The sequence below is a fragment of the Rhinolophus sinicus genome, linkage group LG05 (assembly GCF_036562045.2).
Source record: "Rhinolophus sinicus isolate RSC01 linkage group LG05, ASM3656204v1, whole genome shotgun sequence".
Taxonomy (NCBI): Eukaryota; Metazoa; Chordata; class Mammalia; order Chiroptera; family Rhinolophidae; genus Rhinolophus; species Rhinolophus sinicus.
This window is the reverse complement of record NC_133755.1, coordinates 42,447,344-42,454,506: the sequence shown is the minus strand read 5'-3', so window position 1 is coordinate 42,454,506 and position 7,163 is coordinate 42,447,344. Positions and strand designations below refer to the sequence as shown.

The 7,163-nt window shown below is 44.2% G+C and overlaps 1 long non-coding RNA gene across 1 annotated transcript; it reads left to right on the top strand.

The window, feature by feature from the left end:
* Positions 1 to 1,239: 1,239 nt before the first annotated feature.
* LOC141571547 (uncharacterized) lies at positions 1,240 to 3,543 on the top strand. Its single transcript, XR_012496368.1, has 2 exons — positions 1,240 to 2,354; positions 2,921 to 3,543. It is a non-coding gene; the product is annotated as an uncharacterized LOC141571547 (long non-coding RNA).
* Positions 3,544 to 7,163: the final 3,620 nt, after the last annotated feature.

The following is a 7,163-nucleotide window of genomic DNA, read 5'->3' as shown; positions in this document are numbered from 1 at the left end:
TCTGACTGAAGCGCAGGGTGTGTGCTGGGATATGGCAAGTCAGCCTACCGCTAAGAGGAGCAGGATAAGAGGCTGTTTTCAAGAGCAGGCGGTTATGGCCCAGAGAAGGCAAATCAATGGGTGCCCTGGACATGCAGTGGTTGAAATTCCCAATCTCTGACTTGAAGTTGACACATGGAAATAGAAGTATTTCTCTTTCTCCTCCCTTCTTGCTCCACCCCCAATCAACAAAGAAAGAAATGCAGGTGCTTGCCTATGACTTTCTGTTCTGCAATGAAAATGGCCTCCTGTGTTTTTGTTTCACAAACACAGTTATGGTCTGATTTCAGTGTTACAATAGGGAAGCGAAGTGCGATGGTAAGAAACCCAGAACGTGGATGCAAATAATTGAGCCATTTTTAATTTGTTCAGTGTAATCAGGTAGGGGAATTCTATATTTAAATATAACTAACCAGTCTGAACAACATATGAAAGTAAGCTATGTAAGAAATATTTGGTGACATACTGCCAAAGTTGTAAATGTTGTACCTCTCGAAACAAGACCAATCAAAAGTTAATTTCTTGTGGTGATGCTAACATATCCACATCACATCACACAGGTAATTCTGCATCGTAAATAATGGATTTACAAGTTTAAGCACTACTCAGGAATATTACACGTGTGGAAGAGTCTGAATTAATGTCGTTGTGAGACCCTTCGCTTTCACCAAGGAGGTTTCCTCTACCTCAGGCTGGGCCAGGTGAGGGAGGCTGGAGACAGCCACTGCCACTGGGGCCTGCAGCTTTGCCTAATGAGCAGAAACACTATTTAGAACGCAAGGATCTTGAGGTCTACACAAGCCACAAATCCTGGGGAAAGAGAAATCAAGCATTCACGTTGTCTCTAGATTATTATTGATCAGACCAGTCTGGGAATTTTAGGGTCTTTCTAAATGTGGGCAAGGGCCTCTGTGAGGTCCAGTGAAGAAATGGCATTTGCTTTTATTGCTGCTATTCCTCCATTTCTGGTTTGACTTGCTCTGATCCCTCTAGGACAGGTGTGCAGAGCTCTCTTGTTGGCCTTTCCTAGAGCTGGAGGGGCTCCCTGGGGGAGAGTTTGGTGGCAGGTAATGGGTGGAGACTGGGGTATGACTTTTACTCAAGTCCATATGGGCCCTGGGAGAAATCACACCTGTCCTAACTTATCCATCAAGGAAGAGTTGGAGGAAAAGAGATGTCAAGGTAGGAAAGGATGGAAGACACAAGGACATTGTGTGTGTGTGTGTGTGTGTGTGTGTGTGTGTGTGTGTGTGTGTTGATGACTGGAGGGAAGATAGAAGGTGGGACTTACAGATTCTGGGTGGCTGCACTGTGCCTAGTCCCTGAGGCCGTGTGGAGTCCAAGGCTGATCCCAGGTCCTCGTACCCTGTAGACAACCTTTCACCATGCAGTCCTTTCCTCATGGAACTGCCTGGGGCGCTGGTGTGGGGCACACAGGCTGTCCGACAGGAGAACAAGCATTTCAAGGATGGTGTGGTTGGTTTCACTTTCCTTCAGTGGGAGGAATTGGAATCGGTTGACCAGCAAGTTGCTGTTGTGTACACTTTGTGTGTTCTGTTGGGCTAGAGGCTGTGGAGGGTGTTAAAGAAGTAGGACATTGGTCTCCTCTTGAAGTCACCAGCTTTTGGTCATGATTGCAGACATACACACATTCTAAGGAGTAGTCCGGGATATAGCACGTGTGCCTTGTGTGTGTGTGTATGTGGGGGCAGGGGGTTGTAGTCAGGGAAGGCTTCAAGCAAGATGCAGCCCTGAACGGCTTTTCAAAGAAGAGAGAGGATTTAGACAGGCAGAGAGAGGTAGGAATAACTCAACAGAGGGAGGAAATGTCATAAACCTTTATGATCTCAAGCCTTGTAGGGAACAGGCCTCCTAGAAATAACTTTTTTGATCTGAGCTCAGGCCTGACTCCCAATTTGAAGGCCGGTCAGCTGAAGACAAAACTGTCACCTTGCTTTCCTCCCTTGCTCTGCTCAGCCTGTCCTGCTCATGACAGTCGTGATAAGTTTATAACCAGCATCATGCCCCCAGAGGCAGGCAGGCAGCCAGCCTTTGCCACTGGTGCAGAGAACCGAATCAACCAACCGGGGTTCCTCCAGAACAGGAAACTGAAAAGTCTCTGCTTGGCTGCGTCCTCTGAGACACTTTCCCACCCTGTTCCCTGAGAGGGGACCCTTGGCATGGCACCTGTCTCACTGTGGATGTGCAGACAAGGCCAACAGAAGGCAAGAGAGGGCCCTCCCTGGCTGCCTTTTCTGAGACTTGGGTGGCTGGTCATTGAAGACTGTTCCCCCTCAGGCAGCTGTGTGCCCCAGGTAAGTGACTTCCCCTCTCTGGACTCAATTTCTGAATCTATAGACTGAGAAGTAGATCAGATGGCCTTGGAAGTCCCTCCAAGTCAGCTCTTTCCTGTCCCTGAAGGCAGATGGAGGTAGGCAGGAAGGGCAGTAGAGCAGAGAGGATTTGAGAGGAATTCCCCAGCAGAGGCTCTTGGGAACCACACAGTTCCCTATTCTTGTGCCACCTGCTCAGAGGGTGCAGGTGAGAAGGTTGCTGGCCTTGAAGGCTGCATGGATGGGTAGTCTGGCCTCCCCACATGTGCCCTTAGGCTTCGTGGGGTCCAAAGTTGGACAATTGTGGGGCACTTACTTAGACCTCTCTTGATTAACCAGGAAAATTTCAGTCTGGCTTTACGCAGACAGCTGGCTGTGGTTTCAAGGAGGGAACTGTTACCCTGAGATGCTCATACTCTGTCTTATGACTACAGCAAGGTCTGTGTCATCATGACCAGTACCAGCAGGGCAGCAGACACAGGTCCAGGGGAAGTGCCTCAGAAGGCTCCCATGGACTCCTGGGTGCAAACATGCCCTCATGCCCACAGAGCATGATGTCTACAGAGCTGAGGCTGAAGGACCCTGACCCAGGACTGCGCTGATGCTGAGGCCGAGAGGACAGATGACGTGTCCGGAGTTGCATGGCCACGTGGGGACACAGCTGCAGTGAACTCCAAGTCTGCTGACTCCCAGTCCATCTTGCTTTCTCTTCTACCAAACTGAAAGGTGGCAGGAGGATTGGCATACCGCAGATTGAAACTTGTACTGATCCCTCCTGGGGCCCAGGTCATTCTCTAAAAATGTGTCAGAGGAAGTGAGAATGCAGAGCCTCTCTTTGCACGTTGGAGCTGTATGAGGGGCACGTGCTTGTTCTCAGCTCCAGAGAAAGTTGTGGAAGGGCAGCCAACCAAGAAGCACTCATTGGAGCATTTGTGTGCGCCCAGCTTTGAGCTAGGCAGCATAGGACATGAAGGAACTTTAAGGTACGCACGTCACACAGAAATTTCACTGCACCTGGTGAGGCAAATTTAACTCCCAGATCAATTGCAAAAAACGACTAACTGCAAGCTTCTGTTTGTGTAATAAAATAGAAGAACATATATTTATATTTGCATAAAGAAAATCTGGAAGGATACAAAAAGCTAATAAAAGTGTTAATTGAGCAATCACATGATAAGAGTGGGGGCTAAGATGTTGTCCTTTGTACCTTTTAATTATGGAAACATTTTTGAACTATGTGAATGTATTATCTTTGAAAAAAATTAAATATAAACAACACCAAAAAAAAACAGCCAATCACATGCTGAATTGGGTGACTAGTAGCCAAAGCAATTCAGAAAAAGCAGAGTTCAGGGGGTCTTTGAGCCTTCTCAGGCTCCTGGGAGATTAGACCACGAAGGGACTCTAGGTGCCATTTGTCTGACTTCCCATTCAATGCTGGTGTGTCATACCACCGCCAAAGCAGCGGTCTTCCACTGTCCCTCAGCCAACAATTCCTAAGCCCCATGACATGCATGGACAGTGCTGATCCAGCAACCACAACACACAGAGAGGTCAGTCTCAGCCCTCAATGGCCTTATGTTTTCTGAGTGTACCTTTGACTGAAATGCCAAGGAGATTTCGAGTCCCAAGCGAAAAACAAGGTGCTCAGGGGGCTTGGAAGGAGAATAAAATTAGGGAAAGCAGCAGAGTTAAGATAGCACTTGAAATAACTCTCAAAGGATGGGTCACCTTTTGACAATCAGAGGGCAAAATGCCAGGTTGAGAGAGCACGAATAAAGACAGACGTGGAAATTCTCAGAAGTGGCTGGAGATAAGGTGAGGTATGGTGGAATGGCAAGGATGGGTGGGGATTATGTTATGGGCTGTACTGAGTGCCAGTCTGAGGTATTTCTTTTTTTAATTCAATAGAAAATGGGGAATCAATAAAGATTTGTGTACATGTGCTTGGGATATTCTTCTCGAGATTCTCCAGTGAGTGAACACTTTCCATCCAAGTACCCATGAAGAGAAGCTTTCTGGAAGCAGTAGGAATTGAGCTGGGCCTTCAAGGACCAGCAGAATTTAGAAAGCATTCTTGGTGGAAGGAAGAGCATAAGGCCAGTATCCAAGATCACCACTGAGGGACTTTGAGCAGGAGAGAGCATGTCATTGGAAGGGCAGCTCTTGCTGTGCTATTTAGGATAGAATGGAGGTAGGGTTACCTGAGGCATGGTGATGGGTGAGGAGACTTTCTCTATAGTTCCAAGGCAAGACCAGGAAGGCCTGACTTAGGTGGCAGTAATGGAAATGGAAAGAGGCAGACCCATTGGAAAGACCCATGCCTCTCCTATCCCGAAGGTCTTCGTTGCTTGGATTTTCAAAAATTGACTCATTTGCCAATCCCGACGGAAGAGATCATTCTTATCTCAACACGCCCAAATTCTTTGCTGACCAGATTTTTTCCTGAATCATGTCTCTGTTGTCTGTGCCACTGGCAGAGAGTGGCAGTTATGGTCACCCCAGCCCTGCTGTTCTTTGCCATTTTGCTGCAATTGGGATTGCATTGGGATTGTGTCGATGGTAGGATAAACCATTCCATCCTTAGGCATCTTCTGCCAAGCTACAGGAGGAGGTGCTCAGGGGTGCTGAGCCACCAGTACAACTAGTCTCAAGCTTCTCATTTTACATGTAGGGAAATAGAGGTCCAGAGAGTTAAAGAACATGCTCAAATCACAGAGAGAAGTGAGGGCACAGGAGGAAGACTAGGTATTTTGACTCTAGGTCCTGGACTTGTTTTTTTTTTTTTTTTTGGTATAACTTACAGTTTCTGTTGAATAATGCTAGTGTTTATGGAGCACATACTATCTGCCGTTTACTGTGTTAAAGGCTTTGATATCATTATTTAATTCTCCCAATGACCTATGAGGCAGAGACTGTCATTATTCTCTCTTCATGTGAGAAACTGAAGGTCAAAAAGAAGAAGTAATTTTCCTAAGGTTACACAACCAGCAAGTTGTAAAGTCAGGCTTTGAATCCAGGTCTGTCTGAAGCCAAGTATGTGTCCAAGAATAAGAACCTCTCCCCTTAAAATTATTTATTAAAAATAATTGATGCCCTCAGTAGAAGTTCTACCTTTAACATTTGTGGTTTGAGAAGATATAGTGAATTCAGTAATGCTTGTAAGTGAATTTGTATTTAAATAATCAGTGTCTACTTACATTTTGGAAAACACACATTTAGAAAATAATAGTATGCATATATGCAAGACATGGCAGGAATGAATTTTAGAGCTCATCAGTTGGGTAGAGGAGGTAATTGGTGAGGTGGGGGAAGATGGTGGCTTGGGAAATACAGTAAGGTGAGCAATCTCACTGGAGTGAATTTTTAAAGCTTTCAGGTCTCTGATGTAACCTGACTCACCAACCTTTGGGTATGATTAAGTCACATATTTGATTGGCTCATTAGTCCAACCTGCATAACTCATGACCTGGGGCCCCCTGCAAAAATTCCTACTTACACTAGTACTCCTGGGACATTCTGAGAAGCATTGTGTGTAAAGAAGCTTGCACCTGCTGGTGGACCTTGGATATTTGTCATGTGTCTTGCTGCTCTCCACAGTGTCCTACTCAGTACCTCTGTGCACCACTGTAGGGCTGTGCTGTGGGAGAGTGGGGGGTGGGGCAGAGCAGTGACTTAGTCTTCTTTGTTAGAAGCATTTGTTAGAGGAAGTCCCACAGAAGGGCTGATTGAGCACCAATGTGTTACAGAGTTTATAGAAACATCTCTAATTTTTCATTGAGTATAAATTATATTTAAACAAATACACAGATCTTTAGTGCTCAGTTCAATGGGTGTTGACCACTGTATATGTCTGTGTAATCAAAAAAGATAAAGACCATCCCACAAGTTTCTCTTGTAGCTCTTGACAGTCAATTCCCTTGTCTCCCAGAGGCAACCACTTTCTAATTTATCATCCTAGATCAGTTTTAATTTTACCTAAATGGAATCATACAATATGTACTCTTTTGTGTCTGCTTTTTCCACTTAAAAGAACATTTTCAAGATTCATCCATGTTGTTGCACATGTATTTATAGTTCATTCTTTATACAGGTGGGCTATATCCCATTGTATGGATATGCCACAATTTGTTTTTCTATTCTCCTATAAATTAATATTTGGGTTGTTTCCAGGTTCTTGTCTATTATGAAAAAGCTGCTATTATCATTCTTGTACAAGTCTTTTTGTGGAAGCATGTTTTCATTTCTCTTGTGTAAATACTGAGTAGTGAAATTACTGGGTCATACGGTAGATATATATTTAATTTTATATGAAACACTCAAACCATTCTCCAAAGTGATTGTACCATTTTGTATATGCACCAAGCAATATGTGAACATTTTACTAGCTCCGCATTGTCTCCAACATTTGTTATTGCTAGTGCTTTTTTATTTAAATCATGCTCGTAGGTATGAAATTATGGTTTTAATTTGTACTTCAAGATAATATTGAGCACCTTTTCATGTTTAATTGGACATATTTTGTGAGGTGTCTTTTGCCTATTTAAAAAATAGGGCTGTTGGTTTTTAAATGTTTAATTTATAGGTATTCTTTATATGTGCTGGATACATGTCCTTTGTCAGATATATGTATTGTAAATATTTTTTCCCAGTCTGTGGGTAGCCTATACATTTTCTTAATGGTGTCTTTTGATGGGCAGAATCATTTTTATTTTGATAATGCTCCAGATACTATGACTACATAACAAACTGTCCCCTATTTTTTTCTTTACTTAAAATAATTACAACACT